This window comes from Nomascus leucogenys, chromosome 10 (genome assembly GCF_006542625.1).
Source record: "Nomascus leucogenys isolate Asia chromosome 10, Asia_NLE_v1, whole genome shotgun sequence".
Classification (NCBI taxonomy): Eukaryota; Metazoa; Chordata; class Mammalia; order Primates; family Hylobatidae; genus Nomascus; species Nomascus leucogenys.
The window spans coordinates 44,481,302-44,499,220 of record NC_044390.1 but is presented as its reverse complement, the minus strand read 5'-3'; the positions used below and the strand labels follow the sequence as shown (position 1 = coordinate 44,499,220).

General features: G+C 43.5%; 1 long non-coding RNA gene across 1 annotated transcript; it reads right to left on the bottom strand.

The window, feature by feature from the left end:
• Positions 1–2,424: 2,424 nt before the first annotated feature.
• On the bottom strand, positions 2,425–17,854 carry LOC105738344. Its single transcript, XR_004031971.1, has 3 exons — positions 17,306–17,854; positions 12,070–12,187; positions 2,425–2,708 (listed from the first exon to the last, which is right to left on the bottom strand). It is a non-coding gene; the product is annotated as an uncharacterized LOC105738344 (long non-coding RNA).
• Between the last annotated feature and the right edge of the window lie 65 nt (positions 17,855–17,919).

Genomic DNA, 17,919 nt, shown 5'->3' with positions numbered 1-17,919 from the left:
GTTGATATTTTGGTTTAAATAAAATATTAAAATTAGTTTTACCTGTTTTTTTAATGTAGCTACTAAACAATTTTAAATTACATACGTGGCTTACATTATATTTCTTTTGGACAGCGCTGGTACAGAAGAGAGATTAGCAAACTAGGGCCCTCTCTTCAAAGCCAACCTGCCACCTGTTTTGGCAAATAAACTTTTACTGGCACACAGCCATGCTTGTGTGTGTACATATCATATATGGCTATTTTCAAGGTACAACAGCAGCACTGAGTAATTGTGACAGAGACTCTATGGCCCACAAATCCTAATTTACCACCTATTTGATAGAAAAAGTCTTCTGACTAGACCCCTGAACTAGAACAATGGTATAATTTGTGCTCTAGAGCTACCAGAAAGAAAACGGCTTTTTACAAAGAAAGCTTTTTATAGTAGTGCTTTATAACTAAATTAGTTTGTTTCTTCCTTTGTAATTTTTATAGTCTACCTGTCTACAGATCTTAACCATATTTTATGACTTTCACCTATTTCATCGCTGATATTTAAAGCCAAACTTTGAAATAACAATGCATAATTAAATAATAAATTAAATCAAAATGCAGCTATAAAAAGTCTCGCTTGCCTCCTGACAACTTTACGGTGTTGATGTTGGCCCCCATGGCTTCACCCTGTCAGTGATGTGGGACTACAGCACACCGCCTGCAAATGTAACCATGGTGCAACATAACCCCAGTGACTAATCCACTTGGCTGGGGTGACAATTGAATTGAATAATCCAGGATATAAAGAAAAGAGTCTTAAATGCACCTCTTTGTAATGAATAGCATGTGCGACTCCAAAGCCAGCTTCAAAGGTAGGGAGGAGGTGGTAGTTGGCTTTGGTCTAGAGCTGTTGATTAAACTGGCAGAGCTAAGAAAAAGTCCATACTCTTCTACATAGATTTCTTCCAAGTCAATCAGTGAACATGTAAAATGAGAACATTTTTGGCCCTGTAAATTCATAGAGAAGTTACTAATTGGTGCCATATGATAGACTGACTTAGGTAGTGTGTTTTGGTGTGTATCTCAGAATCCAAATCAGCAGAGCATGAAATGCTGAAACCATTTCCAGAGACCTATGTGTACAGCACAATCCAGTTTGCATGCTGTGCTAGGGGACTATAGACCTCATTTTTCTAGTGGTACATTAATATACTGTATCTAGTTTTATTTGAACTAAGTATTTATAAGATTATGACAGCTTTGGTTTCTTTAATCTACTGATTTTTTTTTCCAATAATGGGTAATCAGTTTAAAGTGTTTGACTTACCAAAGTAGATTATGTAGGTAAGAAGGTTTTCTTTTGAATTAAAAAGTTTAATGTCAGGCATCTAATATAAATTCTTACTGCCATATAACAAAATCATATCACATGTTGGTGGCTTTTTGCTCCCTAACTCAACCAGATTTACACCAGTTGTGTTACTTAATCCAGATAGAAAAGGTGTCATTCTGTAATAATTTGTAAAAATGCATATAAGACAGGTACTTCTACAATGGGGTGTTTGTTTTAAAAGGATTCTGCATATTAGGTAAATGTGGAAAAAACATCTTAAAACTTCTAAAAACATCTTTAAAAAAAAATTGTCACCAGACGCAGTGGCTCACACCTGTAATCCCAGCACTTTGGGAGGCTGAGGCGGGCAGATCACTTGAGGTCAAGAGTTCAAGACCAGCCTGGCCAACATGGTGAACTCACTTCTCTACTAAAAATACAAAAATTAGCCGGTTGTAGTGGCACATGCCTGTAGTCCCAGCTACTTGGGAGGCTGAGCTTGGAGGATTGCTTGAACCCAGGAGGCGGTGGTTGCAGTGAGCCAAGATTGCACTACTGCATTCCAGCCTGGGCAACGGAGCGAAACTCTGTCTCAAAAAAAAAAAAAAAATATTTGCACAAATCAGAAAATCATGAATCCTTAGCCATGAGCTCAGACCCGACTATTTCACCTTTCTGATTTCTCAGCTTTGTACTTCGTTAAAAGGAAAAACAAAAAAGAATATAATTACCCATGTTACTACCATGTAATAATCAAGTATGGTTTTAAAATGAGAAAGTATGTTACCTTAAATGTATACAGAATGGAAAGCTGGACCTCAATAGACCCTCAACAAAATAAAACATTCATTTTTCAGGACTCTTATTAGCACCTACTAGTGACATTTAAAGGCTTATTGTCACAACTGTGCACATCTCCAATTTTTTTTCTACTTGTCATCTTATTTAGTATCCATATTTCAGAAATAATGTGGCTGTGTTTTACTGAAATAGGCACATCAATCCGCATCTTGTTCTTTTTGTTTATATCTGCAGTCCCATTTAAATTCAGTATTTCCAACCACAAACAGTATTAGAAAATTCTATTTCAGGCTTATGAGAAAAAGTACAGCAGGATATGGTTCAAAGCTTAAGCTGTATTTATTTCTGCTCTTCCACAGCTAGCATTCCACACAAAAAAAGTTATGCTGAAATAAACAGTGGTAGGAAACCAGTGGTTTCAAGGCTATCTGCACTTTCTAAAACCCTTCTCCATGTGAAACCTGGGAACACAGTTGGTGCGGCTATGCCTCCCTGGAATGATGATATTGGAGTCCACCACAGTTCCACCGCAGAGGTGAAAAACTCTAACGTGAGGCTCTTCAGCATTTGGGCCCCCCTGGAGCAACCCTCTGCTCAGCCTGCAAATGCAGACAAAAGCTCCAGTGTACTGACAGTTGTTTTTTTAAGTTCCAGGGTACATGTGCAGGATGTGCAGGCTTGTTACGTAGGTAAACGTACCATGGTGGTTTGCTGCACCTATCAACCCATCACCTAGGTATTAAGCCCTGCATGCATTAGCTATTTATCCTGATGCTCTCCCTCCTCCCGCCCCACCCCACCACAGGCCCCAGTGTGTGTTGTTCCCCTCCCTGTGTCTATGTGTTCTCACTGATCAGCTCCCACTTATAAGTGAGAACATGTGGTGTATGGTTTTCTGTTCCTGCGCTAGTTTGCTGAGGATAATGGCTTCCAGCTTCATCCATGCCCCTGCAAAGAACATAATCTTGTTCCTCTTTATGTCTGTATCATATTCCATGGTGTATATGTACCACATTTTCTTTATTCAGTCTATCATTGATGGGCATTTGGATTGATTTCATGTCTTTGCTATTGTGAATAGTTCTGTGATGAACATACACATGCATGTATCTTTGTAATAGAATGATTTATATTCCATTGGGTATATACCCAGTAATGGGTACTGCTGCATCAAATGGTATTTCTGGTTCTAGATCTTTGAGCAATCGCCGGGCGTGGTAGCATGCACATCTAATCCCAGCTACTCAGAAGGCTGAGGCAGGAGAATCATTTGAACCCGGGAGGCGGAGGTTGCAGTGAGCCAAGATTGCGCCACTGCACTCCAGCCTGGGCAACAAGAGTGACACTCCATTTCAAAAAATAAAAAGTAAATAAAAATAAAAGTATACCTGCAAACCAGTCCAAATGCTAGCCTCTTCAAGTCAGGTGCCATCTTGCAGGCCCAAGGCATAGCTTACTAGTTCTATCAAGTGGCCTCGTGATCAGGTAGGAAAACCAAATCAGCACTTGTCTTTAACCATAATCCACTGATGAAACTTACTCTTGAAAGATAAAGTGGAACAAGGCATGGTGCAGTGGCTCACACCTGTAATCCCAGCACTTTGGGAGGCCAAGGCGGGTGGATCATTTGACGTCAGGAGTTTCAGACCAGTCTGGCTAATGTGGTGAAACCCCATCCCTACTAAAAATACAAAAATTAGACAGGCATGGTGGTGGGCACCTGTAATCCCAGCTACTCGGGAGGCCGAGGCAGGAGAATTCCTTAAACTCAGGAGGCGGAGGTATCAGTCAGCCAAGATTGCACCGCTGCACTCCAGCCTGGGCGACAGAGTGCATGAGATTCTGTCTCAACAAAAAAGATAAAGTGGAACAAGAGCTTCATAGCCATATTCCTAACTAGGTTATACCTTACAAAACTAACAAGAATACGTATGGACATGAGATACAAAGGGCATGATCACTAATTAAAACCCTAAAACAGTAACACCTATCTACTGTAAACAGGCAAGCCAGCTGCACCTATACATTGTATTAAATACCGTAAGAGTTTGAAATTCAAGAAGACATCAGGCCAAGTACAGTGGCTCACTGTAATCCCAGCATTTTGGGAGGCAAAGGCAGGAGGATTGCTTGAGGCCTGGAGTTTGATACCAGCCTGGGCAACACGGTGAAACCCCATCTCTACAAAAATAAAAATTAAAAAATTAGCCTGGTGTAGTCCCAGTTACTTGGGAGGCTGAGATGGGAGGATGGCTTGAGCCTGTAGTGAACTGTGATTGCACCACTACACACTACTCTGGGTGACAGAGCAAGATGAAAGAAAAGAAAGAGAGAAAAAAAAAGGAACAGAAGGAGAGAGGAAGGGAGGCAGGGAGGAAAGAAGGGGGAAGGAGAGGAAGGAAGGAAGGAAGGAAGGAAGGAAGGAAGGAAGGAAGGAGGAAGGAGGGAAGGAGAAGGGAGGGGAGGGGAGGGGAAGGGAAAGAAAGGAAAAAAGAAGAACAAAAAGAGAAAAAAGAGGGAAAGGGAGGGAGGAAGAGAAAAAGAAGAGCGAGAAGAAAGGAAGAAGGGAGGGAAGGAGGGAGGAAAGGGAGGAAGGGGAGGAAGGGGGAGGGAAGAAGGAAGGAAGGAAGAAAGGAAGGAAGGGAAAGAGGGAGGGAGGGAGGAGGAAGGAAGGAAGGAAGGGAGGGAGGGAGGGAGGGAGGGAAGGAGGGACTAATGGTGTGCCTGAAGCGATACACATCAACCTTAACCTTCAAAAGAATGTACTTTTCACATGAGTAACGGCAGGTACTGCCAGTTGTTCCTCAACATGCATTCTTCTATGATCACAGAATTTTTAGCTGGGCACAAAGCTGCCCAGGTAGGCTGTATTTCCCAGGCTTCCTTGTAGCTACATGAAGCCATGTGACCAAGTTATGGTTCATGGGATATGAGTAGTGATATATGAAACTTCTGAAGAGATCACGCCAGGCAGTGTCTCATGCCTGTAATCCCAGTACTTTGGGAGGCCAAGGAGGGAGAATCACTTGAGGCCAGGAGTTCAAGACCAGCCTGGGCAACATGGTAAAACCCCATCCCTACAAAAAAATACAAACATTAGCCGGGTGTGGTGACACACGCCTATAGTCCTGTTACAGTAGGCAAACAGCTAGACATGAGCAGGAGGGGGAGCCCCTGAGAAAAGGCAGGTCTGGGAAGCCTCATGCCCAGGGACCACCCAAAATTTGCTAATTATTAACATCTCTAATGCTGGAGGGGGTGGGCAATGAGTCTAGTGTGAGCAAGGAGGGGAAATACCTATACAGAAAGGAACGCCCCTTAAGACTCCTAGTAATCACCCACTCTTCAGTTAACCTCTCAGAATGTCGCTAGCTGTGTGCTGATGAGGGAAAGAGGGCAAAGGAGAAATTCCTAAGAGATACCAGGTGCAATAAATATAGATCTGACCTCTATACAACCCTCCTGGGGTGGTGGCAATGAGCAATGCAGCCATTTGGTAGAGTTCATACCCAACATCGGCCACACATACCCACCAACTAGTAGTAAGAGAGGATCCCGTGAGCCTGGGAGGGAATGCAGCAGGGATAACGGCAGGGACTTAAGGCAGAAGCAGGAAAACTAGACAAAGAAAAAAGGCAGGGACTTAAGACAGAGGTGGGAACTTCCAGAAAAAATCTGACATCATTAAAACCCACCACCGAACTCTAGGGGTGGCTGCTGGCTCATTCTGTCTCTGCAGCTGGCTCTGCCTTATCTTTCAGAGTATTCTGTCTCTCTAAATAAACTCTCTGCTCTCTATTTTCCTTCAATCAATTCTCTCTTTTTTGGCTAAACTGTCTCTTGGCCAAATTCCTTCTCCCAAGGAAGACTAAGAACTGAGGACTCTGCTCTTCCAGGTAACACCCCCAACTACTCAGGAGGCTGAGGTGGGAGGATTGCTTGAGCCCAGAAGGTCGAGGCTACAATGAGCTGTAATTGCACCACTGCACTCCAGCCTGGACAACAGAGTAAGATACTATCTCTAAAAACAAAAATAAAAAATGTTTTTTAAAAAAAGAGATTAAATGAATCTAGGATCACAGAGTTCAAAGCTGGCTGAGAAAATATACCAGTTGTCCTTGAATCATTCACTGTATTTGATGGCTATCTTTTCTCTAAACATATTGTAATGCAAATATAAAATTGTTTTGTTTCATAAAACAATAGAATACATCAGCTGAAGTTACCCCCAAAAGAAATGAAACTTCTGGGTGTGCCCTCAAAATTAAGGGGAGTTCCACCTCCCCTTCTTTCTCTGTTCTGCCACCTGTTATGTAAATGTTATGATCACTGACTATGAGAACAAGCACAGGACAGAACTCCTAAAACTCAACAACAAAACCCAATTCAAAAACAGGTAAAGGACTTGAATAAACATTTCTCTAAAGAAGATCTACAAATGGCCAACAAGTACATGGAAAGATGCTCAACATCACTAATCATTAGGGAAATGGAAATCAAAACTGCAATGAGATACCACCTCATACCCATTAGGGTGACTACTATCAAAAAATAAAAAAGCAGAAAATAATAAAGTGTTGGTAAAGATGTGGAGACACTGGTACCCTTGCGCACCATTGGTGAGAATGTAAAATGGTACAATCACTGTGGAAAGAGTATGGTGGTCTAATGGGCATAGAGTTTCAGTCTTAGAAGATGAAGAGTTTTGGAGGTATATGGTGGTGATGGTTGCACAACATTATGAATGTAATACCACTGAACTGTACATTTACAAATAGTTAAGATCAGCCAGGCGCAGTGGCAATCCCAGCACTTTGGGAGGCCGAGGCGGGCAGATCACTTGAGGTCAAGAGTTTGAGACCAGCCTGGCCAAACACGGTGAAACCCCGTCTCTACTAAAAATACAAAAATTAGCCAGATGTGGTGGCAGGTGCCTGTAATCCCAGATACTCGGGAGGCTGAGGCACAAGAATCGCTTGAACTCAGGAGGTGGAGGCTTCAGTGAGCCGAGATCACAGCCTGGGCAACAGAGCAAGACCTTGTCTCAAAAAAAAAAAAAAAATTAAGAAGATAAATTTTATGTTTTTTGCCACAAAAGAAAAAATTTTTTAAAAACCACAAGTGTGACATTTTTGTTGGAAGGACCCTGAGTCCCTGACATTGTGGAACCAGACTGCTTACATGACAGAAATAAACATCATTTCAGCCACTGTCTTTTGGGTCAATACTGAACCCTCAGCTCTTACTTCCAGTCTGCCCCACTTTTACATATAGAGAAATACATTAAAGGGAAAAGTAAACTACCAGGATTCTGCAAGGATCCAACCACCAAACCCTAGTCTATATCGGTGTTTCCACCTTTATTTCATGACCATCCTCCTGAGCCCTTCAAGGCATTTTTCCTAATTAATTTCCCCACCCATGACACAGAAGTACTGTATTGTTTATCTTTCTAGGTACTGTATCTATGCTTTTTCTTTTTTTCTTTATTTTGGGATGGAGTCTTGCTCTGTCACCCAGGCTGGAGTGCAGTGGCGTGATACTGGCTCACCACAACCTCCGCCTCCAGGTTTAAGCGACTCTCTTGCCTCAGCCTCCTGAGTAGCTGCATCTACAGGCATGTGCCACCACACCTGGATAATTTTTGCATTTTTAGTAGAGACAGGGTTTTGCCATGTCGGCCAGGGTGGTCTCTAACTCTTGACCACAGGTGATCTGCCCGCCTCGGCCTCACAAAGTGCTGGATTACAGGCATAAGCCACCGCGCCAAGTCTGTATATCTATGCTTTATACATAAAAATTTTCAACCCCCAGGGACCAGTTTTTCCCCACTGCGGGGGTCATATTGCCATAGGGAATTTATCTTTGTATTTAAATGAACTGGTTTAATGAAGGTAGTTACAGGAAAAGCTATTTATTTCAAACCTCATTTCCTGGTATCTTGACTGAACATCCAAAAAGGTCAAGAGATTGTGATGAGAAACCTGTGAGAGGAGGCTGGATTTGTTACCTCCATCACGTGGAGAATCACTAAAGTACAACAAAATCAACTCAATACAGCTAGACTCCATCTAGCTGTTGGGATAGTTTCCATCTCAGAGCTTTTGGACCTGGACAGTTGCAATCAAACACGTGGACTTTATGCATAAGGAGTCCTTTGGGTTATCTCATCTCTGTCCACCAGTTGACTGAGGGAGGTTTGTGGGGAGCACTTGGTAAGTGTTAGTGAAAATCCAGCCCTGCACTAGATTAGCCATAATTTAAGGCACGATAAAATGTCTGAATTCAAGAGTGTTGGAAACACATCCTTTTCTGGCTGAAAGTCCTGCTTACAACAGGAAAAAAAAAAAAAAAAAAAAAGTCCCAGGCCTGACAATACGCTTTGGCATCTATTAGTGGGAAAAATCTGCTGCTGAGATTTGTGGACACGTGTACATGCCTGTTTTGCAGGAAATGACATTACAGCAGTCCAAGGAAACAAACCAGAAGGACCAGCCAAGGACACTGATTCTCAGACTAACATCTAGGGAATCAGCACATGTGGCAAAAGCTTATGCAATAAAACATCATCATCTGCTTTAACTGAATACCTTACCTATTCGTGTCCTCATTCAAAAATACATAACAGTTATTCTAATCATGGAAATGAAAAAAAGTGTAGGTGGTAACCATGGAAATGAAAAAAGTACAGACAAGTAGAGGTAAGCAGAGGAGCAGGTGTTAAAGAAGAAAATGAGGCCAGACACAGTGACTCACCCATGTGATACCAGCGCTGTGGGATGCCAAGGCAGGAGGACTGCTTGAGGCCAGAAGTTTGAGACCAACTTGGGCAACATACTGAAACCCCACCTCTATTAAAAATTGATTGGGTGCAGTGGCTCACACCTGTAATCTCAACACTTTGGGAGGCCAAAGTGGGTGGATCACCCGTGGTCAGGAGTTTGAGACTAGTCTGGCCAACATGGTGAAACTCTGTCTCTAATAAAAATACAGAAAAGTTAATGAGGTGTGGTGGTGCATGCCTGTAATCCCAGCTATTTGGGAGGCCGAGGCAGGAGAATCACTTGAACTCAGGAGATGGAGGTTGCAGTGAGCTGAGATCGCATCATTGCACTCGGTCTGATGACAAGAGTGTAATGGGTGACAAGAGCGAAACTCTGTCTCAAAAATAGTAACAATAATAATTTAAAAGAAAATGAAACAAAAATTCCATATGTAAATACTTTGTGAACTTTACATTTTATAGAATCCTTGGATTTGTGCACCTATGCTAATCTGTCTAAAAATTTTACTATTTTAAAGCACTACAAATCTAGTTAATATAAAGTTGAACAAAGAAGGAGAAAAAACACAAACAATATTTCATAATGCTTTTTCTGAATGTTCCCGGACCAAATCGAGGATCAGGCTGCTTATTCTCACAGCCCGATAACCAGATGCAGATGAACTGGGAAAGGAGGGAGTTTATTTCTGTAACTGGGTACAGGGAGAAGGCCTAGAAATTATCTCCAGACCAACTCAAAATCACAGTGTTCCAGAGCTTATATACCTTCTAAGCTGTATGTCTGTGTGTAAGTATGCGCTCATCTAAAGACATAAGTGGTCAACTTTTTCTGATCTCTAAGATCTGAGTCGTGAAGACCTTCCCCTGGAGCCTCAGTAAATTTATTTAATCTAAATGGGTCCAGGTGCTGGGGTGATTACCCTTATCTTGTTTCCTGCTAACTCATGGTTTGGGGAGTTCCTTCAGACCCCAATAAACTTATCTGTGGAGGCCTGGGGAGTTTCTCCAGACCCCCAATAAAACTTGTATAATCCCAAACGGGTCCTGTTGAGAATTCCTCATTATCTTGTCATGCTTCAAGGCCCGGGAAAGGCCTGGGCAAAACTCTCGGTGGGCTTTTGTTACATTCCAGCCTTTGTATAGGGCACTGGCTCTATCAGCTTTTAATCTTTAACTTCACCACTCAGTCAGTACTGAAACGGTTGTTATGGAGGCCTGCATTAGTGAGACCTGGCCTGCCACATGAAGACTCAACAGAGAAGAAGCCATCTATTGACAAACATTTTAAAGAAGGGAAAGAGGAATCCAATGTGATGTCAGGGACTGTGGGACTCTGGAATGATGCAAGCATAGAGGATGCTCATCCCTGGCACTTGGTCTGCGTTCCCTAAGACCCACGCGTGCCAAGCCAATCTCAGAGGACTGCCATAGATAGGCCCCACCTCTGTGATCTCTGACATGAGTCATACACAGTGTGTGTAAAACAATCCAATGGGATGTATGCAGAAAACACTAGGATTTCCACGTGTAGTCACTTTGCTTAAAAATATGTTTATATGAGCTGGGTGTGGTGCCTCATGCCTGTAATCCCAACATTTCGGTAGGCCAAGGCTGGAGGATCACTTGAGCTCAAAAGTTCAAGCCTAGCCTGGGCAACATGGCGAGACCTTGCCTCATTAAAAAAAAAAATGTTTATATGTATACAGAAAGAGAAGACAAATTTTTTTTCTGGTAAAAGTTTGGAGGCTGGGCGCACTGGCTCACATCTGTAATCCCAGCACTTTGGGGAGACCAAGGCAGGCAGATCACTTGAAGCTAGGAGCTCAAGACCAGCCTGGCCAACATGGTGAGGCCCCATCTCTATTTGAAGTACAAAAATTAGTCAGGTGTGGTGGCACACGCCTATAATCCCAGCTACTCAGGAGGCTGAGGCACAAGAATCGCTGGAACCCAGGAGGTCAAGGCTGCAGAGAGCCGAGATCGTGCCACTGCACTCCAGTTTGGGAAACAGAGTGAAACCCTGTCTCAAAAAATAAATAAATAAAAGAAGTTTGGCGACCATTGCATTGACTTTTACCAAGACACTTGAAAAGTCAACTAAATTGGATGAAAGCACTGTTGGAAAAAATATATGTAGTGTACCAAACCGCCCCATGCATGTTTCTGTAAGGGAATACTCAGCATTGTAAATATCTCATTTCTCCCAAACATTTCTAAACACTTTATATAATTCTAGTAAAAATTTCCATGGATTCTGTTTTAGAACTTAGTAAATGATTATAAAGTTTATCTGAGCAAATAAATATGCAGAAATTGCCAAAATACGTGGTTAAAAGAAGTGTAATGAAGGGTCAATTGCCCTCTCAATATGAAAACATTCTATAAAATAATTAAAAACATGTAGAACTGTTTCAAGACTAATTCCTTTTTAAATCATTTAAACAGAAGTGTCATCTTATAATACAAAAATTAGCCAGGCGTGGTGGCCATAGTCCCACCTATAGTCCCAGCTACTTGGGAGGCGGAGGTGGGAGAACTGCTTGAGCTCGGGAGGTGGAAGTTGCAGTGAGCCGAGATCGTGCCACTGCACTCCAGCCTGGGCCACAGGGCAAGACCCTGTTCCCCCCGCCAAAAAATAAATAAATAAATAAATAAATAAAAGAGTGAGCTTATAAATAAGCTATATATATATGGGAATTCAGTACGTGGTACAGGTAATTTAAATCAGTAGAGTAAGAATGATGGTGAAATAATCAACTATTAATTAAAAAAATTGTCAAGTCTCTCTCACACCATATTAAAAAGATACAATATTTTTAAATACTAGCAGAAAGAATTAAAAAACACTTACAATATTGAGATGGGGAAGGTTTTTCTAAGCATGATGGAAAAACCCAGAAAGTGTAAAAGAAAGCTGACAACATAAAAATGGAAAATCCCTGCATAGCAAAAGACATACCAGATACACAATAATGAGAAACTATCTGCAGCATATATGACAACAGATTAATAAATATCCATAATTGGCCAGGTGCAGTGGCTCACACCTGTAATCTCAGCACTTTGGGAGGCCGAGGTGGGCAGATTCCTTGAGCTCAGGGGTTCAAGACTAGCCTGGGCAACATGGCAAAACCCCGTCCCTACAAAAAATTGTTTTAAATTAGCCAGGCACACACCTGTGGTCCCAGCTACTCAGGAGGTTGACATGGGAGGATTTCGTGAGCCCAGGAGGTTGAATCTGCAGTGAGCTGAGATGGCGCCACTGCACTCCAGTCTGGGCAACACAGCAAGACCCTGTCTCGAAAACAAAAACAAAAACAAAAAAAACCCCATAATCTATAAATAATCCCATCATAGCAAGATTAAATAGGTGGCGAAAGAACACAAAAAGACAAATTATACAAAAGAAATGCAAATAGCCAATAAACTCCTGATATATTGTGTTCACCTCACTAATAAAGAATGCACATTAATCATGTATTATTTGTCACCTAAGATTGGCAAAGATTTAAAAAACTAATTGTTGGCAAGGGCATGGAGAAATAAGCGTCATAATACCCACTGGTGGAAAAGAAAAACAACAGAATCTTTAACCTTTTTGGAATGTAGTTTGCCAGTGTTTATCACAATTTAGAATATGAGTTCTAGGGCTGGGCATGGTGGCTCACAACTGTAATCCCAGCACTTTGGGAGGCCGAGATGGGTGGATCACTTGAAGTCAGGAGTTCGAGACCAGCCTAGCCAACATGGTGAAATCCTATCTCTACTAAAAAGACAAAAATTAGCCGGGCATGGTGGTGGGTGCCTGTAATCCCAGCTTCTCGGGAGGCTGAGGCAGGAGAATCGCTTGAACCTGGGAGGCAGAGGTTGGAGTGAGACAGGATTGCACCACTGCACTCTAGCCTGGGCGACAGAGTGAGACAGTCTCCAGAAAAAAAAAAAAAAAAAGAATATTAATTCTAACAACCCTGTTTCCAGAAATACATCCTAAAGAGTTACATAAATATAAGCATGTTCTTACAGCATTCCCTGAAATAGCATAAAACTAGAAACAACCTAGATGTCCAACTAGATGGGAATAAATAAATCGTAACACATACATACGGTAGATATTGTATTGGTTATCTATTATTGTACAAAATTACCCCCAAAACTTAGTGGCTTAAAACGACAACGTATATTTATTATCCTCATAGTCTCTGTGTGTCAAATACTTGGGAGTGGCATAGATGGGCACTTCTGGCCCAAGATCTCTTATGCCGCCATCTGAAGGCTGACCTGCAGCTATTAGGTTGGTGCAAAAGTAATCATGGTTTTTGCCATTACTTTTAATTTCGCACCAACCTAATACTTCCAAGATGGCTCACTCCCATGGCTGCCAAGGTGGTGCAGGCTGTTGCCTACGTGGCCTTCTCTACAGGCGGTTTGAGTGCCCTCACTACATGGTGGCTGGCATCCCCGCTAAGTGAGCAATCCAAGAGAGGCTAAGGCTGAAACTGGGATGTCTTTTATAACTTAGCCTCACAAGTCCCACACTGTCACTTCCACGGTATTCTGCTGTTCACAAAGAAAAACCATGATTCAGTGGGACCGGATACTGCATGAGTATAAACATGAGGCAGCACGGATCGTGTAAGCTGAGGTCTAAAGGCTGAAGAGTACCTAGTCAAGTAAAGAGGGTTTAAGACTTTTTATAAACCACGTGACAAACCTCTGACAGACGTTTATGTCAATAGAAAGTGAAGGAGAGTTTGGAGAGGGAAACAGAGCCTGATTTGTGGCAGTCCTTACAAGCTGTGTTATGGAGCTTAATTTTTATAATAAAGCCAAAATGCCTCCAAGGGATTTATATTTTAGTAAGATCACTATGGTTATTACATAGAGGTAAATGGACTATGGTGGTGGCAACAGAGACGAGCAAAGTGAACAAGATCTGAGGTATTTACGAGATAAATGCCAACAGGACTCAATAGATGGTTGGATATGTGGATTACACAATAGAGAGGAATCAAGGATGGCTTCTAGGCTCTTGATTTGAGCAATAAGGTAAATGGAGCACATGGAAGGAACAGCAAGTGTGGGGATTAGAAAAAGGTTTAACATGTTGAGTTTGAGGTGTTTGCACACATGGAAATGTCCAATAGGCAGTGGACATATGGCACCTGGAGATCAGGAGATACGCCTGGACATAAAAACAGGAGTTATCAGAGTATCAGTGGAAATCAGATCCACGGGCCACAGAATCATTGATTTTTAAGAGGAAGAGGAGGCCAGCCATGGTGGCTCATGCCTGTAATCCCAACACTTTGGAAGGCTGAGGCAAGAGGATCGCTTCAGCCCAGAAGTTTGAGACCAGCCTGGGCAACAGAGAGATCCCCCCCCTACCCCCAATCTTTACAAAAAAAATTAAAAAAATTAGTCAGGCATGGTGATGCAGGCCTGTAACCTAGCTACTCTGGAAGATGAGATGGGAGGATTGCTTGAGACTTTGAGAGCAAGGCTGCACTGAGCCATGATTCAGCCACTGCACTCCAGGCTGGATGACACAGCAAGTCCTCTTTCCAAAAAGGGAGAAGGGAGGAGAAGAAGAAGAAAGAAGAAAGAAGGAGGAGGAGGAGGAAGAACAAGAGGAAGAGGAAGAAAGAAGAAAAGAAGAAAGAAGAGAAAGAGAAGGGAGGAGGGAGGAGGAGTAGCTGCATGAAACTTAAAAGGAATGCCTGAAAGGTAGACAAAAGAAACACGCACAGTCTGTTGTCACAGAAGGCAGGAATGATGGAGAGTGTTTATACTAAGTCAAGCATTGAAAAATGAACACTGGGCTGGGCACAGTGGCTGACACCTGTAATCCCAGCACTTTGGAAGGCCAAGGCAGGTGGATGACTTGAGATCAGAAGTTTGAGACCAGCCTGGCCAACATGGTGAAGCCCCGTCTCTACTAAAAATACAAAATTAACCGGGTGTGGTAGCCGGCACCTGTGATGCCAGCTACTCAGGAGGCTGAGACAGGAGAATCGCTTCAATCCGGGAGCCGGAGGTTGCAGTGAGCTGAGATCGCCCCACTGCACACCAGCCTGGGTGACAAAGTTGGACTTTACCTCACAAAGTTAAAATAAATAAAATAAAAAAAATGAACATCATATATCAGACAGGAAAAAGCCAGTAAGACAGAAGAACTCACACCCTCGGGATCCCAAGACAAGGTACTTCCATGGGAAGGATGTAATGAACAGTGTTAAAAGACTTCTGGTGCAGTGCTTCTCAAAGTGTGATGTACATATAAATAACCTGGGGGTCATATTAAAATGCAGATTTTGGCTACACAGGTCTTGGGTAGGACCTGAGACCCGGCTTTTCTCAGAAGACCCCAGGTGATGCCCATGCTGCATAGCCCACAGACCACATGTTGAGTAACAAGGTTCTGCTGTGGTTCCCAAACTTTTCTGAGCACAGAATTATCTGGAAAACTTCTGTATTAGTCCATACAGCTAGACATACTGCTACAAAGAATACTGCTACAAAGAATGCCCAAGACTGGGTAATTTTTAAAAGAAAGAAGTTTAATTGACTCACAGTTCAGCATGGCTGGGGAAGCCTCAGAAAACTTATAATCATGGCAAAAGACAAAGGGGGAAGCAAGGCACTTTCCTCACAAGGAGGCAGGAAGGAGAAGTGCTGAGCGAAGAGGCAAGAGCCCCTTATGAAACCATCACATCTTGTGAGAACTCACTATCACGAGAACAGCATGGGGGAAGCTGCCTCCATAATTCAATTACCTCTACCTGGTCTCTCCCTTGAAAGGTGGGGATTATGGGAATTACAATTCAAGATGAGATTTGGGTGCCGACATAAAGCCTAACCATATCAACTTCTTAAAGATTAGTGGTCCCCTAGCCCTACAGATTCTAAATTGAGTAGGCGTGGGGTAGGACCTGATAACATGCATTTCTTAACAACCTCCCAAGTGATGGTGACAGTGACGCTGCAGATCCCCAGACCACGCTTTTGAGATGCACAGCACAACTATTTCTGGCCCTGGCAGACACAACCAGGGAGACTATTTAGGCTTCTAAACCTACTGCAAACCAGAAGTCTTCCTATACACCATCACTGTAGTCACAGTCCATTACCAGAGCCCATTCCTTTTGTAGTCCCTCCCTGGCTCCTGGCTCATATGGCTAGAAGTGTGAGCAAGGACCTACACTCATTATCCATCACCTCCATGGTTACTTTAGCAGAACCAAAGACTCATTCTTAATTGGCTTATTCTCCCCAAGACTTACTCTCAGCAGTAGGTCCTACTTAGGAAAAGTCTCAAAGCTTTATCTTGCTTAGGAATGTCCTTTCATAGTATTAAAACAAGCAGCTGCTGCTGAATTCTACTTTCTTTTTAACTAAACGATGATGTTTCACAATGGTCACATTTCCCCCAGAGTGAAACAACTTGAGAGAAAAAAAAAAAAAAGCCTACACAATAAGAGGGAAACCCTATTTAAGGGGGACTCAATTCACCTATGTATTCATGAAGCAGACAAATGTACATAAAGGCATCTTAACGTGAAAAATAAACATACAGTCCTTGCCTTAAGCCAGGCGACAGAAAAGCTACCAACAACCAGGCTGAAACAAGACAAATGCCATCTGAAAAAACAGCTGACATTTGTTTCTATCAAAGCCATCCAGCAGATACTTCAGTATCTTTCCACAGAATGTGTGCTCTTTACTTAACCGACACACAAAGGAGGACGATCTCCAGCAGAGGTGACTAGGAAAGGCTTCCTGGATGGAGTAATTTAGTGTTGGAGTCAGACCAATGAGCTGCCTTTTCACCGGTGGAGGTCCCAGATGGCCATTCCTTTAACAAAAATCAATTAACATGTAAACTATGTACTGACAAATAAAACGTTTGATGGGCCCGGTGCAGTGGCTAAAGCCTGTAATCCCAACATTTTGAGAGGCTGAGGCAGGAGGCCTGCTTGAACTCAGGAGTTTTAGACCAGACTGGTCAACACAACGAGACCCCATCTCTATGAAAATTAAAATGAATCTCAGCTACTCAGGAGGCTGAGGAAGCAGGGTCACTTGTGTGCAGGGGACTAAGGTTGCAGTGAGCTTCGATCACACCATTGCACTCCAGCCTGGACGACAAAGCGAGACCCCCGTCTCTATGAGAGATTTAAAAATTAGCCGGGCATAGTAGTGCGAGCCTGTGGTCCCAGCTACTCCGGAGGCTGAGGCGGGAGGATCGCTTGCGCCCCGGAGGCCGAAGTTGCAGTGAGCCGTGATATCACCACTGCACTCCAGCCTGGGCGACAGACAGCCTCATCTGTAAAAAATAATTTTAAAAAAGGTTCCACCTAGTGTTTTTCGTGGTATGACTAAGAAAGGTATCTAGAAATAAAGCACAGTCAGTACCTGCTCTCAAAAAACGGCTGCCAATCTAGTTTGGAGACAGAAAAATATACCCGACTGAGAACACAGAGGAGCCTATTTTCGGAAGAGGGGCGTCTTTGGAGACGCAAAATCCTCCCTGCGGGACGCTGACCGGCAATCGGTAAAGGACTTCCAAGCACTGGTCAGTGGCAATCAGGCGCTGGGGCTTTGCCAAGCCCCGGAGGCGGCGCGCCAGGCCGGGCAATGCGGGAAGCGGGGCAGGCCCGAGTGGCCCTACTGCTGCCGTCCCTACCGATCCCTGCGCATCCGTCACAGAGCAGGGAACGGCACGAAAGAAAAAGGAGGGGGAGTTCCGTAAATCAGGCCCTCAGGGGCTCCCAGGCCCACACCCCTTTCAAGCCCCGGGGGCCACCGCGGAGCCGCAGCTCCGGGCCCTGCGGCTCGAGGCGCACCTTCCTCAGAGCCGCCGGGCCCTCCTATCCCGAGCCGTATCTCTAGCTCTGGCCTGAGGTGACCGGCGACTGCGTGTGCAAACGCAGGACCCGCACCCCACTCCCCGATACTGCTGCTCCGCGGCCGCGCTCAGTCTCCGGAACAGACCGAACGCAAGGCTGACCAGGCAAGCGGAAGTGTGC